Source organism: Ambystoma mexicanum, chromosome 5q, assembly GCF_040938575.1.
Source record: "Ambystoma mexicanum isolate Mex_15411 chromosome 5q, UKY_AmexF1_1, whole genome shotgun sequence".
In the NCBI taxonomy this organism is placed as follows: Eukaryota; Metazoa; Chordata; class Amphibia; order Caudata; family Ambystomatidae; genus Ambystoma; species Ambystoma mexicanum.
This window is the reverse complement of record NC_090933.1, coordinates 1,099,517,474-1,099,537,183: the sequence shown is the minus strand read 5'-3', so window position 1 is coordinate 1,099,537,183 and position 19,710 is coordinate 1,099,517,474.

Below are 19,710 nucleotides of genomic sequence, written 5' to 3'. Positions count from 1 at the left end.
GGGTGCAGCTGTGGCTTATGGAGGACAGTGTGCCGTTTCGTAGGGGTGAAGCTGCTATTTACCGGATCCACTCCTAGTTTCACCGGGTTGCAGGTCTGACTTACAGGGATTGCGTGCAGTTTCGCTGGGGTGCTGGATTGTAGGCCCGAGGTTATGTATGCGAAGGTTTGTGAATAGGCTAGTCTTTGGCAATGCTTTTGGTTTGCGTGGGCGGATGTTGTGGGCGTTCCTAGTGCAGCTTGTTGTGTTTTGCAGGTCCTGCAAATCCTTTAGCTCATAACCTCTCCTACAGACCTCAAGGTGAAGGCTTTAATTACGAGGTATCAGATAGAGTAACAAATAATTCCCTTATTTAATAATATTCCTTTAATTTTTCTTGGTTATCAATGATTCTTTGGAGCGTTCAATTTTATAGACCAATGTTTGTCTTTGCTTTGGCTGTAATGATATCCTACTCTGATGAATTACAGAGAATAATTGTGTACTTATGGACATGTGAACGAAATGCACGTATATGTGTTTTAATACACAATATGTTAAAAGCTACACGTTCATTTCCTAGGCAGAATATGAACATTGCCCATTGCACATACAGTCAGGCAAAGGAGATTTACACTACAGGGTTGCAATAAACCCGCTCAGACATGTGTGAAGGATCATTTTTCGTATTGTAGATGCGGAATCTTTCCCTCATATAAATTCACAGCTTGTCCACATGATTCCCAGTCCTTATTTCAATTCTTTGACTGACTTGTTCTGCATTGCATTATGCTCTCATGGGCAAACTGAGAACAGCTTCTGCATAGCTAAGCACTAATTGTTTGAAGTCTCTCGGTTGCTGAATGGAGAGTGCACTAAAAGGAGAGGCAATTACAGTCTATTTCTCTTTTTTAAAAGCTGTTTGCAAAATGCACGTTTTGCCTTGCCTACAATTCTTTCTCGCCATGTCCACTGATAATTGGTTTTAGAACATCGGGGCTGCATTATTCTGATGTTCAGAAAATATTAAAATGGACAGATTCCAGCAAGTTTTTACTATTTACTTTTCTCAGCATTTTCTTTAAAATGTAACTGTCTGATTGTTGTCATTGTTCGGCTAAATCAACACAATAATTGCATTTTTGTCAAAAGAGTATGAAGCAAGAAACAGTCGCAAGAGATCAAGACGTAAATGGCCTCTTCCAATACATACATTTTTAATTGCTCAAAATAGAACACAAACAGGAGTGACGAATCACTTTGATTTTCCTTTTTGAGTAAATCATACTGGTGGTTTATTGTAGTTGGGGCATAGAGCAATGCAACAGCTTCTTTGCAGGTTTACCCATAAGCACTGCCTACCCTACATCAAGAGTGTGTTGAAAAGGCTGATATGTAGCAAGGGATATGCATACTGCACCCCTGCCAATCTGCTCTTCTTAACAATAATGCATGCTTTGAGTAGGTGATATGAGTCTGGGGTTAAGTTTGATGTATGAGACACGCTTACACGCACATGCTGGGGAAAGCTAGGTGGCTTAGAGAGGGTTGCCTCTGACTGGGCACATGTTTCTGCAATTCCAGAATGCAGTACTTAAAGCTGCCATTTGAATTATCGGCTAACAAGTGAGGTACCCTTTACCATGGAAAAATACCTTCCCTCACTGTGAGCCATATAGCCACAAGTCCCGTTGCCTACTGTCTTGCAGTGTAGTCACTGAATTCGCTTTCCAAGATAGATCACTTTGCATAGTGACATACGATGCTCTGCTCAGTCTTATACGCGCTTCTACAAGCTTCATAAGTCTAGTATGTGTTGTGCAAACGATTGGGCACTTAACTTTAAAAAACAAAGATTGAGGAGCCTTGTGAGCTGGGATAAAACCACTGCCGTTGCTTTTTTATAGGTGAACTATTACTCAGAATGAAAACAAAATAATACCATGAATAGTTGTACAATTTAATGTTACATCTTAACAAAGGGACAAAGGTGGGGACGGTGAAGAATGGAGCATTAATTGGAGCTGGATTCACACCTGTGTGCAATGCTTCTCTTATGTCTTTAATGTAAGATGACCACCTGTCAATTGATGCCAGGTTACTGTGAATATGGAAGGCCATTTTTTAACACTGTTCACAGCTATTTGTGGTTGAGTTAACACCCTGCCCCCCTTGAATAAATTAATAAAAGGGATTTAGTGTGAGGAATGGCAGAGGCTGGATCAAAATCCAAGGCACACATTACAGAAGGATGATTTTAAGGAATTAATGTATCAGATGTCCATAATCTTAATGTGTCATGTCTATAAAACTTTTACCCGAAGCCCTGTAACATTTGCATACGCAACTATTATTACACATTAGTACCCGGCGAGAGTCAAGCAGAATGCAACGCGCTTTCTGATTGGCTCTCGCCGGGTCCTTACCCGGCCGAGAATCGAGGGATTCCAGCCGCTTGTCCTCGGCGGGGGGCGTGGCAGCCCCTCAGCCAATTAGGAGGCTGGAAGCGGGGCCATCCCCGCTCCGCGCCTCCACACGGCTGGAGGCTTCCCTCGTCCCTCGCCGGGGACGCAGGTACTTTTTTTTTTTCCCTCCCAACCCCACTCACCTTCTGCTTCTTTTTTTTCTTTTGGGAGGGGACACGCTGGGAACACTTGTGTTCCCAGTGTGTCCGCTCCCGATGGCCGCCATGGAAAGGGAAGACAGACTCCGTTTTCCCTTTCCATGGCGGCGGCCATTTTCTTGGTCGCTTCTTTTTTTTTTTTTGTCCCGAAACACTGCAGCGTTTCGGGACAGAAAAAAATGCTTTTAGTGCCCCGGTCACACACATAATGCGGATGCGGGTGGGGGTACTAATAGCAATATAACCCTCGCGGCGGGGGCATTACCGACTCAGGTAATTCCCCGGGGCCCTTGTTAAGGCCCTCACTTCGCTCGGGCCTATAACTATGGACCCCAGGGCATTACCTGAGTCGGTAATGCCCCCGCTGCAAGGGTTATATTGCTTTAATAGAAACTGGTCCTCCCTTTATTGCACTGGGAAGCATGAAATGCTAACTTACAAATCACTCAAGGCCCTCAGCAGGGAATGCTTTCCCCACCTTGCTAAGCGTCAGCATGCTATGTGTGGGTCGCCTGGAAGCTGGTGATTGCTCACTTCCGGGACAACCATTACTTTCTATTTGGGATGTGACATCAGTGAAACGCACCCTTGATGGCTACTGCCATTAGATACTGGTGACCAGGTGTTGGGTAAAGACAGATATCACATAGTTTTGGCTGAGTTACGTTTAAAGTAGCCAAGAGTTAATACAAGCAACATGTCCCTTACACAAAAAGTTATCATTAATAACAGTTGGAGGCGCAGAAATGTATTACATTAAAGGAAAGGTTAATTGGTAGTTGGGGCGTGGGGGGACACAACTTTGAAAAGCTGCATTGACAGATTGAGGGCCTGTGCAAGAAGTTCCCATGCTTGCATTGGTCAGGTATGAGGTAGACTATTCACCTAGTTTACAGATGCCCTTGTAGGTCTGTGTCAGTCAGTTTTAAATACCTACTATCAATGCAGTGTATATACACACAAAAAGCAGCATTCAATGTAATTGAATGTTTATTGTATATGCTGTGTAATGATGTGATTTCTATGCCAATCATCTCCTGAAAATTAATCATGTTTATTTTCCAGAAATAACCATTATTATTGGTAGAACGGTAGGACAATTAATTATATCAGATAATTGTTTGGTAGAATCAAATTAAACTTCCCAAGGTGTGTTACTTTCCAGAAGAGGGTTCAAACATCTTGTCCACTAACTCTGACAATGGAGCCCGAATTTACATCATGTTAGGGTTATTGCTGCCATCATCAACACCTACAAGCAATGAAAATGGCACTGCTGCCAAGTGGTTGCTTATGCTGATGCTCAACAATTGACACCATGTGAAATGCAAATGCAATTGACTCAGTGTGGGGCACAGAAACACAAGCAGTGGTGAGAAATACATTTTAGGAAAGTACTTACACGCCAGCATGTTGCAGGGTGTGTTGTATATAAGGACTGAAAAATGGTGACTTCCTCTTTTCATCCAAACTAAATGGCAGAACACATATCTTCGGTCAACAAAGGTGGAACAAACTAAGAATGGCCTGTGGCTTCCCTCGAATGCAGCCCTTCTACAGTAAGATACTATTGCCACCACTGGTAGTCTAGGAGGGCTCGAACTTGGAACACCTTTTGAAGTCAATGTAAGGGTAGCCTATTTGGCTGCAACTATTTCCCCCTGGTCAGTTTTGCCCTGGCCGAATGAAGACCCCAAGTTCTTCAGTGCGTATTATGTCTATATTAACAAGTCTTTATGCAGGCTGAATTTGTTAATTGAATTTACAAAGAATAATTAAGAAGTGCCTCACTTGTGTAACATTTTATTTTGGTTAAGAACTTTTCAATTACCCCAATATTAAGATGTTTTAATTAACAACAAGCAAGCAGGGTAACACATATCACCGTCTAAGTACCGTAAACAAATGAATAAAGTCAAGCCTTGGTGATGAGGCTGGAATTCAGAAATCTCGTCCGCTCAGTTCTCCACAGGCAAGTGTTCTGACCTTTCGCCCACCAATGCTCTGATATGCCACACGTCAGAATGCTTATGTGCCCGAGGACAGTCTGTCCATGTTTTCTGCAGAAAGGGCAGTGAGATGTTGGTGCTTCAAATCCTAACACGGAGTCAGGGCGTGGAAGGAAATTGACAACATCCCACACCATTCTATCACTTGTGCATTGTGATATTTTGGAGTAAGATATAGATGGCATGGGCTGATAAAATTGCCATTTTGGATGATGTAAAAATGCAATATATGCCAGTGATGCTCGGAAGCAAAGTAGCACTTGCAGGTAGGATTAGGGTTCCCTGGAATGGACATCTATATAATTTTCTTTTTTTCATGGAGAATGTTTTGTTGTGCGATTCAGCTATACTTTTGATTAGTAAAGGCATAGAATAATTATTAAGTCCAAAAATACAAGATTGCTAGACCAGCCACGATGCACTGAGACTACAATTGTAAGTGGCCAATAGAGGGATGAGTCCAGCTACATGGGCCAAGGAAATCCACTGGTAAAGTGAGGCGTTCCTTGTTATCGGTATTGAAGTCAATGTATATCTACTTTTACCAACAGGACAAAGAATGGGGAGTGGTGCACATTGGTAGATGCTTGTAGAGTAGGTCCATTAATGCTACTGAAAGGAGACAGCATAGAATAGAATAGCATAGAATAATACAATTCCTAGGTAAATGCTTCTCAAGAGGTTAATACCTTTATGATTTATACATGTCTTATGCACTGATACTTTATCCACACAGACTGATCTTGAGAGAGATTGTGAAAACCAGGCTCTGCTTTATGTAATGAACCAGGCCTGTCCTTACCTTGAACACATTCCTTTAATAGTGCACTGACCGACTGGTTCACTTACTCGTGTACCTATGATGAATGTTCGCATTGACTTTGGTGGCATTGCCAGCTGTCTATTCTATGCTGGCCACTGTGCCTGTTGATAACTGTTTGGAGTAATGTAAATACTGCATCAGCTAAAAACTGGAGTTTTTAGTAGGTCTTATTATGTGTTATTGCGAGTTTCCTAGACAAAACAGCTGTGGAGATGCACTAATAAATAATGACAATGATGTTACCTTTTGAGTTTTTAGTCAATAAAGAATGGACATGTTTTATCATGTCATACTGTGAAGCACACCAATTAAGCACAGTAGCATTTGCAGACCCATGTTCTCCACAGTGGAAATATAGAAAACAAAGAACATTTATGTTGATCAGAACACATATTAAATCATGAAGCATTGTTTATTTATTGTACATATGCTTTTCAAATCTTTTATATTCTAAGAAAAGCTTATTATACAATTTTGTGGTTACATTTTATGAAGCAACATGTTTTATATTGTGTTCAGTTTTAAACCAATGTATATACTTTGACATTTCTAACAGGAAATGCTGTTAAAAAAATTACATTAGCATGTAAAATTCCCTCCACAAAAAAGGTGGCTGAACATTGATATGTTTGTAGTAGACAATCATTTAATCTGGATGTGCAATAGGAAGATAGAGAACATTGTAGAATTGTCCGTGAAACAGTGGTGGGAAGAAGTAATTTTGTTTTGATACAAGCATTTCTAAATTGATGGATTATGTGCTTCTGTCAGGGTAATGGCCTTTTGCAAGCAGACGGCTCAAGTGTTAAGATTGGCCTTTGGGTTAGAAACCTTTAGTCAAAGTTCACAGGGGTTTTATGTAACTTCAAAAGCATCTCATGACTGGGATACTAGAAAGAAAAACTAATTATTCCAAATGTAAACTCATATAAATATTTTAGAAGAATCTAAGTAACGTTCTTTCTACATCATCTAGTTCATGAAAAATGATCTTCATGAATCTATCTCAGAAACGCAGACAACTGAAATGAATTTCAGAAATGCAAATAATATTTCATATTAAAGTGCCATTTACTTACAAAACTTCCCATAATTCTGATGATATGTCTCTAAGTGAATTATTGTGTACATTTTTGAAAACTTCATAAAATGCATGACGGGGCCAATATAAGTTCATGGTTAGAACTTGTATAGTTCACATCATAAATCTGTTGTCTATGGTTTACAGAATTCAGAGGCATTGGAATGGAATCAGCATGTTAAAAAAATCATATTTGAACAGAAATAACCACACACTTCACAATATTGCAGTGAAATAGATGTTAGCCCCTTCCTGTGACGATACTTCAACCCTGTGGACCAATGAGAGCTTGGTGAGGTAGACTTTGTATTTATGAAATACTGGAAGCAACTTAATTGAAGGCTTCATTCAATAGGGAGTTTTTGCATCAGATGAGTCCGGTGTGGGAGGAGTAAGCTGGGTAAAAGAAATCATAACCCTAGAGGCAGAGAGATAATTTTATCCATAAATCTAAGTCCACTTTTAAAGTATTCTAATCCTTAATAACCAAAGAAAAGTAATGTGCAGTAGAGGTATACTTTCAACCAACATGTACTGATGTGTGTCTATTTTATATTCTGTTTTATATTATACTTATTTTTTTTTCAATTAGTCAGGGGCCCTATGCACAGAAAGGAGCGGACCAACAACTAGATTCTTGTCAATTGTGATGTTATCACTGTTATCACTGGAATTGTCTTGTCCAACCTTGGTCTGACCAGTCAGTGCTCAATGTGGGGCTGATTATGCCTGAGAAACCAATAACCATTCGGGTCGATAAAAAAATAATTATGTGCCTGAATCTTAATAGAATCTCGTGTCATTCAATGACCCCCTTACCTATGCTGTTACTTGATGGTGCCTTCCTAGATAAATCTCTGCAACAAAAAATCACCTGTTACCATTCCTCACAGATGGATGTCCTGTATCTGGTCTCCCCTCTTAGGTAAAACATGATCAGATTACAAAAAATATCCAACTTTTGACACTTCCAATGTGAAAGGTCTTCGTAGGACTAAGCGGTAAGTGAGAGAAATTTGCATCAGAAGAGTGGGCCTTAGCACAAACTCAAAATAAGGCTGCTCTATTAACCTCCAAGAAGGAGATGTATAACCGCAAACGTTCTACAGCGTCTAACTCTTCTAAATAATTATTAAATCTATTGCACACCTTAGAGAAAGGCATGCTGCTACCACTGGCTCTTCAGCCTCTCCCGAATTGTTCAATAAACTAATGGATCACTTTTTGCTTAAAATGTGGAAGATCAGGGACACTCTTGAAGCCAAATTATCCATTAATCAATCCCCTGAAACTCCAATGCATGCTGAAATACCACCAAAGACTAAACAGGACTTGATCCCTAAGTTCTCATTTCTGTCTGTTTCTACAACTGAAGTAGAACAAGTTATTGAAGGACTAAAGCCACCAACTGTGCAAATGGCATCTGCCAGGAACCAATAACCAAATAATGTTCCCCGTGCTTGGTCAATGCTATCACCGCAATCATAAATGAGACTTTTGCCACAAGTCACATACCAAATTTACTGAAGGAAACATGTATTAAACCTCTTATTAAAAAAGTCTCACAGGATCCAGATGATACATTAAAATATCATCCCATCACCAAAGTGAGTTTTCTTTTGAAAACTGTGGACAAAATTGCATACCTACAGATACAACATGTTGTGGCCAGGCACCATTTACTTGGGAAATATCAGTCTTTTGCCCTGTGTTTATCACAGAAACAACCATATTAGATATTCAATCAAATATATTGGACATACTTGACAAAGGCAAGGCAGTGCTACTAATGTTTCTAGATCTTTCAGCCTGCTTCAATGTTCTTGATCATGATATGATCATGTCACGCTTTGCCTCTGATCTGAGTCAAATATCATTCAATTGGATTGACTCTTTTTTGAGAGGCAGGACTGCCTCGGTAATTCTAGATCAGTCATCATCTATAGCTCATTCCAGCTTGCAAAAAGTTCTGCAGGGTTCATGTCTGTCTCCACTGTTATTTAATTTGTACGTTAAGCAACTCCATGATATATATATATATAAAAAACTGAGCTACTGTTGTTGGCCACTCCAAATACGACCAGAAAATTGGGACATGCCTATGACTTTTTATTGTTAGGCCCCTATTCTATTCTAATAATGAAAATGGCCAAGTCATTAGGCATTTTCCTTAATTCAGATATCAGCATGAATGCTCACATCTCTGCAACAAGTAGTGCGTGCCATTACTGTCGCTGGCTGCTCCGACAGTTTAAGCCCTTTATCACGGATACCAATGCTGTCATAATCAGCAGAGCGTTTATTGGGAGCACATTAGACTATGGAAATGCCCTGCTATTGGGAGCTCCAGCCTATGCAGTGGCTAGACTCCTGTTGTGCAAATTTCAGCTGCCAGGATAGTGGCCAATGTGCCAGGCACTCTCACATCTCTCCGGTGCAAAACATACTCCATTGGATGCCAATTGTGCAGCGGATTAAGTTTAAGACTTCAACCATTATCCACAAATTTATGTTTGGCAAAGCACCAGCTTATCTTAAAGACGGCCTGCAGTGGTACAGGCCTTCCTGGGTCTTGCGTTCTAGCTCTCAGCAGCTACTACTCAGCAAATGCATTAAGTGTTCTCGTGCAGGTGGCAGGTCATTTCAATTTCTTGCACTGGCTCTCTAGAATACACTGCCAGTATGTGTCAGATCTGATTCCATTCTCTCTTCCTTTAGGAAAAGACTTAAAACCTTTCTCTTTTCTGAATGTTTCACGCAGGTATACGTTGGATTTTGCTGACAGTACTGCTATTTATTGAACCTTGCTGAACTTTTTATTTTTTGTGGTTGTCTGTGTGTCTGTCACATCGCTTTGATGCCTAAGGGCAAGAAGTGCTATGTAAATAAATGAAATAAAACATAAATATTCTGGTTTTCTTTGTCTTCAGCATTGCATGATTATTAAAGTAAGCTGTTTGTGCTTTACCCACGTTTTATAATATGAGATTTGATTGAAATACTTTAATAATGGTGTCCTATTGTTTAGAACAGACATTCACATTGGATGATTTAAGGATGTATTTCTGTTAGAATAAGGAAAGTCATAGGAAGATTTTATAGTGATGAAACATCACATTTTATGTCAACCTGGCCATATTTGTAATATTTTTCTGACATCCCCCTCATGCAGTGAGGACCACCTGCATTTAGATGTATTTTACTACTTTGAAATAGGATCAAAACATTCTACCTAAAGCAGTGTGTTTCTCGACTCAGATTGTGGCATTGGATTATCGTGCAGAAACCATTAAACTGGTATCAATCTCCTCCGCCAATGGACCTGGATTAAATCATGTTGTGAACTTGTTTTTGGGGTGGGTTGTTAATTAAGTGCATATATCTAGACATGCTCAAAGGCAGGTAACATCCCCAAAGGATGTCACCTTCTAAACCATGATCCAGGTAGCAGATAGCACTGAGCTACCACCAAGGTGATGTCGTCAGGACTAACATACCCGAAAATGTATAGCTCTCTAAAAGCAAGGCCTGCTACCAAGGGAGTCATGCCCATTAGATTTAAATGGGCAGCTCCATGTTCCCAGCTCAAAATACTGTAATTAAATTTTGCTCACAGTTTGCAAAACATTCTTGACTCCTCCCATCTGCTCTCAGTTTGAAAGAAACACAATGAAAGGGCTACAGGCATGCAACTATGTTCGGTATTCAGATACAACATACAAGATGAACTGCGGAAGTTGAGGGCATCCTCCATATTGGATAACATTTGTCAACTCCGCCCTCAGGTATTATTGTGACACTAGGCACATTAGAAGTAAAGGACGTTTTGCAATGTGTGGGCATGCAATTGCTCAGGCTTGTGGTAAGGTGATTGAAGAAGCACATGGAGTGGTGAGAGAATCCATCTAAGTCATCTGGCATGAAAAAGGAATTTTTGGAAAGTTTTATGTAATTGTACTCAATAGATGGGAGTGTTATATGAGATTTGAGGTTGACATCAAAGGGCGAGGTTTATTAGCTGAATCATAGAGAACCGATTCAACAAAGACTTGCAGGACCCTGCTGATCACCATGCCTTAAGATTCAAGGAAATGCCGGCTCTCTGTCCTCACCAAGAAAAGAGCCCACATCCAATTCTGCGTCTCTGCGGCATCCAACAACTCAGCCAAACTCTTTAAAATCTGCAAGGAGCTGGCCAATCCTGCCGCAATCTCTACCTCTCCTGTCCCCTCCCAGGACCTCTGCACGCCCCTGGCTTCTCATTTCATCTCTAAAACTCAGACATCCTGTCCACTCTCTCGTCCTCTCCACCTCCTCCCTCTACTCTCTACTCTACCTCTGGCCCATCAGAGACCAGCTCTCCTCCCTCCTGCTCTGCCTTTCCTCTGTTCTCCCCTGACAAGGTTTCTAGACAAGTCTGATCAATGAAAGTATCGTCAAAACAGGTTCTCCCCTGTTCTTCCAAAACCATAAAGGACCACATTGACACCTGGCTACTGCTCTGGCTGAATTTTGCAACCACTCCTTCACCACAAGAGCGTTCTCTTCCCCACTGAAGCACTCTCTTGTGCACCCTCTTCTTAAGAAACCCTGAGCCGACCATTCCTTTCCTGGACAAACTCCTGGAAAATCTGGCCATCTGCCAGCTTAATCTTCATACTGAATGTGTTTGTTGTCTCCATGACCATCAGTCTGCTTCAGAGCAGCCAGAAGCACGGAAACTGCTATCCTGAACATCCCTGCTCTCCAGCTTCGATTCTAATCTCCCCTCTGTCCTCATCTTACTCAATCTCTCTTCTGCCTTTTACACAGTCAACTATGCAATCCTGCTGCACCGACTCCATGATAACCTGGGTATCATCGATCAGGCACTGGCCTGGCTGACCTCTTTCTTCTCTGATCGACCCTCCCAGTACAACTTGGGTCCTTGCCGCTCTTTGCCCCAATTTTCAGTGCTATGAGGATGACACTCAGCTCGTTTTCAGGCTCCCTTTTTCCACCTCTTCTTCTTCTGTCATGTCTGACTGTCTGTCTGCTATCCAGGAGTGGTGTGCCACCAACGATCTTTGCCTTAATGCCAGTAAGATGGAGATTCTCCTCATCGGCACACCTGTACCCACCTTTCCTGTCACTCTCTGGCAGGCCTCGCTTGGCACCTCTTGCTGCTCCCACCTGTGAGGCTAGGATCCTTGGGGTCATCTTCGATGCCACGCTCTCCTTTCCTCCTCACATCTCTGACATCTCTAAGAAGTCACACTACCAACTGCACCTTCTCCGAGGTATTCTTTTTTTTCCTCTCCCTCCCCCAGAAGCTCACTGTCTCCAGTGCTCTGGTTCTCTCTAGACTGGACTACTGCAACAGCCTATTTCCAAATCTGCCTGCTTCTACTCTCTGCCCTCTGCAACTCATCCAGAACAGGACTGCGAGACTTGTCTTTGGACTCAAGTCCAGGGATCATATCTCTCCAGCACTGAATTCTCTGCACTGGCTCCCAGTGGCTGCGAGGATTAAGTTCAATACCCTCTGCATTGTCCACAAGGCATTCTGGGGCCTCATTACCTCTAACTCTCTCTTCGTAAATACCTTCCTACTTGAGCTCTTCTCTCTTCCTCTCCCCAGCTGAATTCCTGTCTGAAACTGCACTGGTCACCTGGCTACCCTCGGATCTCAGGCCCAATCCCCTTCCCGCCTAGTCGCACACCTGCACTGCACCCCCCAGCATCCCTTGCACTTTGGTCTGTATCTGTAGCCCTGCAGTCCCCCTTCCAGCACTTTGGACACCTGCTGTCTGCACTTACCCTTGTACTTGCCACCTGTTGGCCACACGTCTTGTTATTGTTTGATCTCATGTACTGCACGGCCCCCTCCTCTTTTCCCTCACACTTTTCGCCACCCCTCTGCCCTGCACTTGCATAATCTCAGTGTCACCAGGCCTAGTAAGATCGCTGTCTCTGTCTTCCCTTTGTCCTCCTCCCTTGCCTCGTTGTGCCTTGAAACACTTGTGTAGATGCGCATTATAAATGCCATATCATATCATATCAAATCATATCATGGAGCATTTCTTTTGATGTATTTATCATTGTTTTCTGAGAAGAACCGTTTCACAAACCATGTTTCTTCAAAGCACACAAAGTACAAGGAAAGAGAGAGGGTAGTACAGTAGACAACCAAATAATGCCCTTTAGGTATTTTCCGTGTACATAAAATAAAATATTTCAAACTAATGGTGGGTTGACACAATTCGAAGTGTATTATATATTACTGAAGTGCGCTTGATGCTATATATCACAGTTCTGCAACCTATGGCTCCCAGATGTTTTGGACTACATCTCCCATCCACCCTAGCCAGCATAGGCAATGGCAACGGATCTTGGGAGCTGTATTTCAAAACATCTCGGAGCCACAGATTGCAGATACCTGCTATATGTAATTATTAATGTCAACAATAAAATATATGTCAGTTTGTGCACAGAATGTTCAATAATTTACAAATCATATGAGTTCTGCATGAGGGGTGACCATCGGAGCAAGGTTCTACACACTAATACTTCCTAATGGATGATGACTGACATGTGAAAAGAAGGGCAGGTAAATAGTGTTAAGCAGATGGGTGAAGTTGGTCAACCAGAATTTAGCAGGATGTGGTCATGTGGGTGGAGGGTGGGGTACGGGTGATTATCACATCATAAACTACACAATTAGATCCAGTGGGGTGTACAATCCAAAGGCAGGTCTTGAGTTGTCTATTGAAGAGTGTAATTGGAATGGGTTCATATTTCCTTTTAGAAGGCATCCCAAGTGCTTGGTGCCGTAGTTGCCAAAATATCCACTTCACTTCATAGTGTATTCTTGGGTTCTTAGGAACCTGATAAGATCCTGCTCAAGGTGCACATCAAGGTATGTTTGGCCTACTCAAACCACATTCCGATGTGTGATATACAAGGTTTTGAACATAATCCTTCATTCAATAGGAATCCATCTGAGTAGTCTCCAGGTGCAATAGTTTTGCACAGTTATCCCCAAAGGTAAGTCAGGCCACTCAATTGGTCTCCTCCTGCTTGTGTGGAATTACCAAATGAGCCTATCTGCCTATTGTTAGTGGTCCCTGGTGCAGTTGTTACAATCTAAATCCCTGTTTCATAGGCCAGTGCACAACATCTTCAAAGATTATACTTAAAATAAAGTTGACAATCTGTCTGGACATAGACTTCATCAAGACACAAAACAACTAAGGGTTGTTCACACCTGTGAGGTGCAACACCTCACATGTGATTCCAACATATAAAACCAACATCCGTGTACTTTATGGCTAAGGCTTCGGTTTTATGGTATTTATTGTTTAAACATGTATGTCCTTATTCATCCATATTTATTTTTTTGTTATTTTATCAATATGTATATATATATATATATATATATATATATATATATGTGCTCTGTTAAAGAATATTTTATAACTAATGCTTTTCACATTTATTCAAATTGAAGATGTACCACTTTGTCGTCTGTAATGGGAAGCTGACAGATCTTGGTTCTTGCACATCAAAACAAGATCCATTTTCACCTTAAATATAACAAATGTGGCTGCTCATGATTAGGTGATAGGACATCTCTGGGTAAGTGGTAAAATACCTACCTTTAAACAATTTGAAGGGAACTAAATCACTTTTTGTTCCCTTGCTATTGTGTTACTTTACAGAACTGCAGGCCTGCAAGTCATTATTGACAATCTGAATGATCAACAAGAAACATGTATTTTAGCTTTTGTCCATGCTGTACAAATAATTACTGAAATGAAACTTAGTGATTTTGTCTGTATGTATGTGTAAAAATCAGCAAATACAGACTCGCAGGAGCCCTATTTACAACTTGCCACAGATAGGCCCACACATTTTAGCTTGCCTTTCCCTTGAGAATAAGTTGCTCCATTGTTCAGACCCCTCCTCAGTGAAAAGAAGCATTCACTTATACAGCACTGTTGTCAGTGTACGGACGTATCACCATGTGCTGTCCATCTGACACCTGAGCAGGGGTGCCCATCATTTTCTACCATCCCATGGACAAGTAGTGTTACACTTCTTAGCTTCTAATGAAGGTGTCAGTCCCTTGTCCACATCTACTTAAGAGTACGTTCTAGTCTCCTCTTAGGGTAAATCACCTACTCAAGAGTCCAGCCATAGGGCCCACCAAGCCCCAGCTTGAACTCCAGCCCACTCATTTGATCTGTCTTCACTCTACATTACCTTTGCTCCTCATCCATGACTTACCCAATTCTACCACACTTAAACATGTGGGTTCCATGTGATAATATCCCTGCAAAAATATCGCCATACAAAAGTTTTGACATATTTTTGCGGCGATATTACCACATGGAACCTGTGGGGGACACCCCCGCAACCACCATATATTTTAAAAGGGAGCGGGGGACACCCCGCAACCTCCCCATCCATTTACCCCATAAATTATCCCCACCAAAAATATTGCCTATGGCCGTTCCCGTCGACCATATGTACGGCGATATTTTTGGTGGGGATATTACTTGATACCAACATGTGCCACCATTTATCTCTTCTAATCTACGCATGCATCATAGTGTCCTCAGAAATGTATCACTGCTGCTATTCTCATTCATCTGCTTGTCCCTAAATGCAGTCATGCATCAAAGTTCCTCCCTTCCCTACAAAGGGCTGTATCCATCATGCTCTCAGGCATCAAGAAAGGCATTGAAACACCAATGCCACCACAAACAAAAAACACACACCTTCCCCAGCTTTTAGCACTGACAGCTCGAAATGTCACTTTGATTGAACCACCCCACCCCCCTGAGTGGCCATCCCTTTTTCAAAACCCTTAGTTCGTTATCATTTGTTCATGGCCCCCCATACATTGGTCACTTGCACAGGCTTTACACCACACATGGAACTGATGAATTCAGTTACCCCAGCCTACCTCAAATAGGCCCCACCCCAGGCACTTGCATGCATTGACCAGTTGTGAATCACTATTACCACAGAAATCCTGCATTAACCCAGAGCCCAAAGCAGGCAACATAATCTGCTCTATTTGCCTCTTACTCTTAGTTATACAATGTATAACCTAACCCAGCACACGTTCAAGTAGTCATCTCCCATGTGCAAAGCGTACCATCTAGAATGCTAATCTATCACTGAGGTGTGAGTTAACACACATTTTAAGCTATTAAGCATGATCATACTCTGCAAGGGTAGGGGTAGTCATTAACCCCTTGCAATAGCCATCAGGCATACAACATAACATTTACTTGAGCATCATAATGATGTCTTTAATACCAGTGGAATACCAGCAAATTGCACTTATTGCCTCCTTCGCCCGATATCCCGGTATTACCAGGATATTAGGGGTGGCAGAGAGCCGGTAAGTTTCCTTTCCCATGAAGCACCAGCATTACCGATACCAGTGATTCAAGCGATTTATCTGCAATGGAGGCCTGATCTACCGGCAGGTATTGAAGTGTGCCAGTCTGGACAAAATGCCTGAGCTGAAATTACGGGGATTTATTCCTGCATTTTCTTCCGGACCGGCACACTCATAATGAGGGCCACAGTCTCCAAGAATATATTACCTTTTTCACTACCTTTTCAGCAGGTATGTTTCAACCCTATCAAGACCCTCCCATAATTATTTCACCTTCGTCAGTGTGCAGGAGTGCATGATCCCCCTGGCTAGTACATTGAGACAGGCAACTCCCACTGCCTCATACCATGCATAGCAACAACATCCTTCCTACTATGGTGAGTTGAACTCCTCAACTTTTAGTTTGAGAAGAAGAGCTCCAGTGACTGGGGCAGCCTGTCCACTACCAGAAGTACACCCCAGAAAGTGGATGGAGTGGGATTCCTTGGTGTGTGTCCCCTTACATTGATAATAATCCCACATTCTCCCCAATGCCTCCATGAAAAAACCAGGACAGAGAGCCTTTAACAGGAACTTAAGTCCCCATGAGTGTGTGGGACTGCAGCCCCCATGAAGTAGAGTTAATCTGCAAACAATATTACGTTTTTCAGCTGATGTAATTGTATAGCAAGAAAGAAGAGAACTCTGAGGAACGAGATGCTCACTTACCTCGCAGCGAGTCAGCAGACACATTGCTTAGACTGTCATCCTTGGAACACCTTGGGATCCTGCTCAGCTGCAACTCAGTGTTTTACTAATTCCAAGATCGTGCTGACAGTGTTGGATGCAAGTGTTCTCCTAATCAGTTCACGGGAGGGGATAAGCAGCCTAATCTGATTATTAGCCAATCAAACAGACCTGTAATTATTGTATCATAGATTGATTTGGGGAACTTAACCAAGCTGCTCAATATGGGCACCTGAAACAGGTTGCTCTAGGAATAGACCAATCACAAATAAAATTACAACCAACCCCAGGGATCCATGGACATACCATGGGCTGGGGAAAATCAGTTGGTGTCACAGACCCAGAGGAAGCAGAAGTAGGAAAGGAAGGAGACCACTATCTGGAGAATGTAGTGGATGATTAAAGACTAAAGAGATGTGTCAAAGTGAGAGGGAGACACCTAGTCGCCATAAGCAGATAAAGCTGCGTCTTTGGAAGCAGCCAACCAAAACCCAGAATCCCTAGGGCTGTAAAGCTTGTTTCCAAGGCTCTTCGCCAGTCATCCCTGGGGAAAGAGGAGATACGACTGACTACTGGAAAGCAACTCAACAAGATACAGACTTCCTAGATGGAATTGGAGAGGCCACAACTTGACCTTTCCTCCAGGAGCACCAAAAGAAGAGGAAGAGATAACATTTCTGGCCTAATATGCACCCTTTATTGAAGGGGGCCAAAATACCCATCTTTCTACAAAACCTTGGTCGGGTGAGGTGACTAAACCCAATACAACCACAAACTCGTTCAGGTGGAATTGGAGAGCAAGATGCTGGGGATTTCCACCAGCAATTCTGATTTGGAGAATGGAGACCAAGCAAGTCCCCTGCATGTTGGGATAGGGCAGAATACCCACCTACCAGCAGACAATGCAGTCAGGTGGGGAGATAGCTCAACTTTAAATCACACCCATTGGGCTTTGAGAGGTGAATAATCTGAAATAAATGTTCTATAGAGACGGTGACCCTGCTATATTTGAAGGACCAATTTTGAATGTGTATGAAAAAATGGGACTCGAATTAAGAGAGTGCTTTTAGGGCCTTTACATTGGCTAAGGTTTATATAGTTAGTTTAGGGTTACAATAGTGTTAGCCAGGGCGCTAAAATATTTGCTAAGTCTTACGATTTCAGTGTTACATTACAACAAGGTATCCCATGAGGCACATAGACTTGTGAAGAAGAGCATTGTGTTTGTGTTAAAATCAAGAGCTGGGGTGTTTGGACAACATGCACCAAATGACATTGTTACTTTATTCTGACCCTGGCACTTTTTCTGAGTTGTTCCTTATTTCTAGCTGTAGCCCCTTGATCCTAAAGGCATTTATCCATCTTGACCCAGTCTTCCTAAACTGACAATAAACATACCATGAACCTACAGACCACCCCCATCATGTAATATCTCTAGATCCTACACTACCCAGTTGCCCCTGCAAACTCCATCTACCTGGTAGCTATGGTTCTGCTGAAATATGTCACCCAAGCAGACCTTCAACACCTTAGATTTCTCTGTTGTCACTCATACTATGCACAATATATTGAAGCACCCTTGCCTGTAGCTGGAGGGTTTGGTAGTTTTTCAGTCAATCTGCCCCTCCCAATATCTGTATCATGGATGATTTCCAAAGACAAATATTCTTGTACAGTGCACTGTTTGTAAACCATTGCAATGTTCGCATCGTGTAGAAGAATGTGTATCCAAAAATGTTACTTCAGAACTATGCATTGTAGCTGGATATCAGAGTCACGGTTAAAAGACAGGTGAAGATGCTGCCATTCCCTCCGGTATATGAGACATGCCAGAAAAGACATAGAAGGGAGGCCAACCTCTCTGGACTCTTGCATAGTGGAGAAATGTGGGGTGGGACCCTAGGCTTATGTGGGCCATGCTGAACCATGCCTGTCCCTTCACGGGAAGATAAAGGAGATTCACTTATGTTTCTGGCACTACAGTGAAAGAGGTACAGTAGGAATAATGTCATGTTGATGTAGAGCTCCATGTTAATTTCCTCACATTTCCAAACCGTGTTTTCATAGGTCTTCCTACATTTACCAACACAGGAAGGGACTGTTCTTTCTATGCTAGAAGTGAACACGAAACTCACTGAGATATCCTAGCAGAGCGTGTAGGGATCTGAATGTGTTGTGGTGCTATAATACTTTATAAGCTACATCAGTGCGTACAGTGTGTGCATATTGTTTTCCTTACAATGGCCCTCATTACGACCTTGGCGGAGAACCATGGTGCTATTAGCACCATGGTCCATGGCGCTAAGCTGCCAACTCCGCCATGGTGGTTGGCGGACTTACCGCCCCATTCCGACCTTGGCGGGGCGGTAAGTCCCCAATCCCCATTTACCCTTCCCCATTCCCATTTTTGCCCCATAGGGCATAATGGGAGTGGGGAAGGCGTTAATTACGCCACCGTAAATTACGGTGGCGTAATTAACAATGAGGTCCCTTAGCGCCATGGATTTTAACACCTGCTAAAAGCAGGTGTTAAATCCGCCATGGCGCTAAGGGAACTCGTACTCAGGCGGTAAGGGTCGGCGAAGTTTACGCCGGCGTAAACCCCTTACCGCCTGGGTCGTAATGAGGGCCAATGTGTTAAACAATCGAGGTTACCATACGAAACCAGTAAATTGTATATACAGAGTGTTAACATAATTGCACGACGTTCACTGACAGTCATTGGATTAATCTCCACAAAACCACTACAGTTCACAGGTTGTGTGCTTGCTGCTGTTCAGGTGCTTAGTGTTTCTTGAACCATTTTGTAATGTGATCTTGTTAGGGGTTGTTCAGACAATTGAGTTTCTTTGTTCTCTACGACACATGAACCCCCTCCACAGTTACCTTCCAGAAAGAATATTCAATTAACATTTTTGGAGAACATCTCTTTCTACATTGCTTCGTTCTAAATAAACCCACATTAAGGGGGACATGCATTGGAGTCTACAACATGTGGCTCTCCTGATTTTTTTAGAACAAATCCCATGATCCCTCTCCATAGACTATGCTGGTGGGGCTGATTGGATTTGTAGT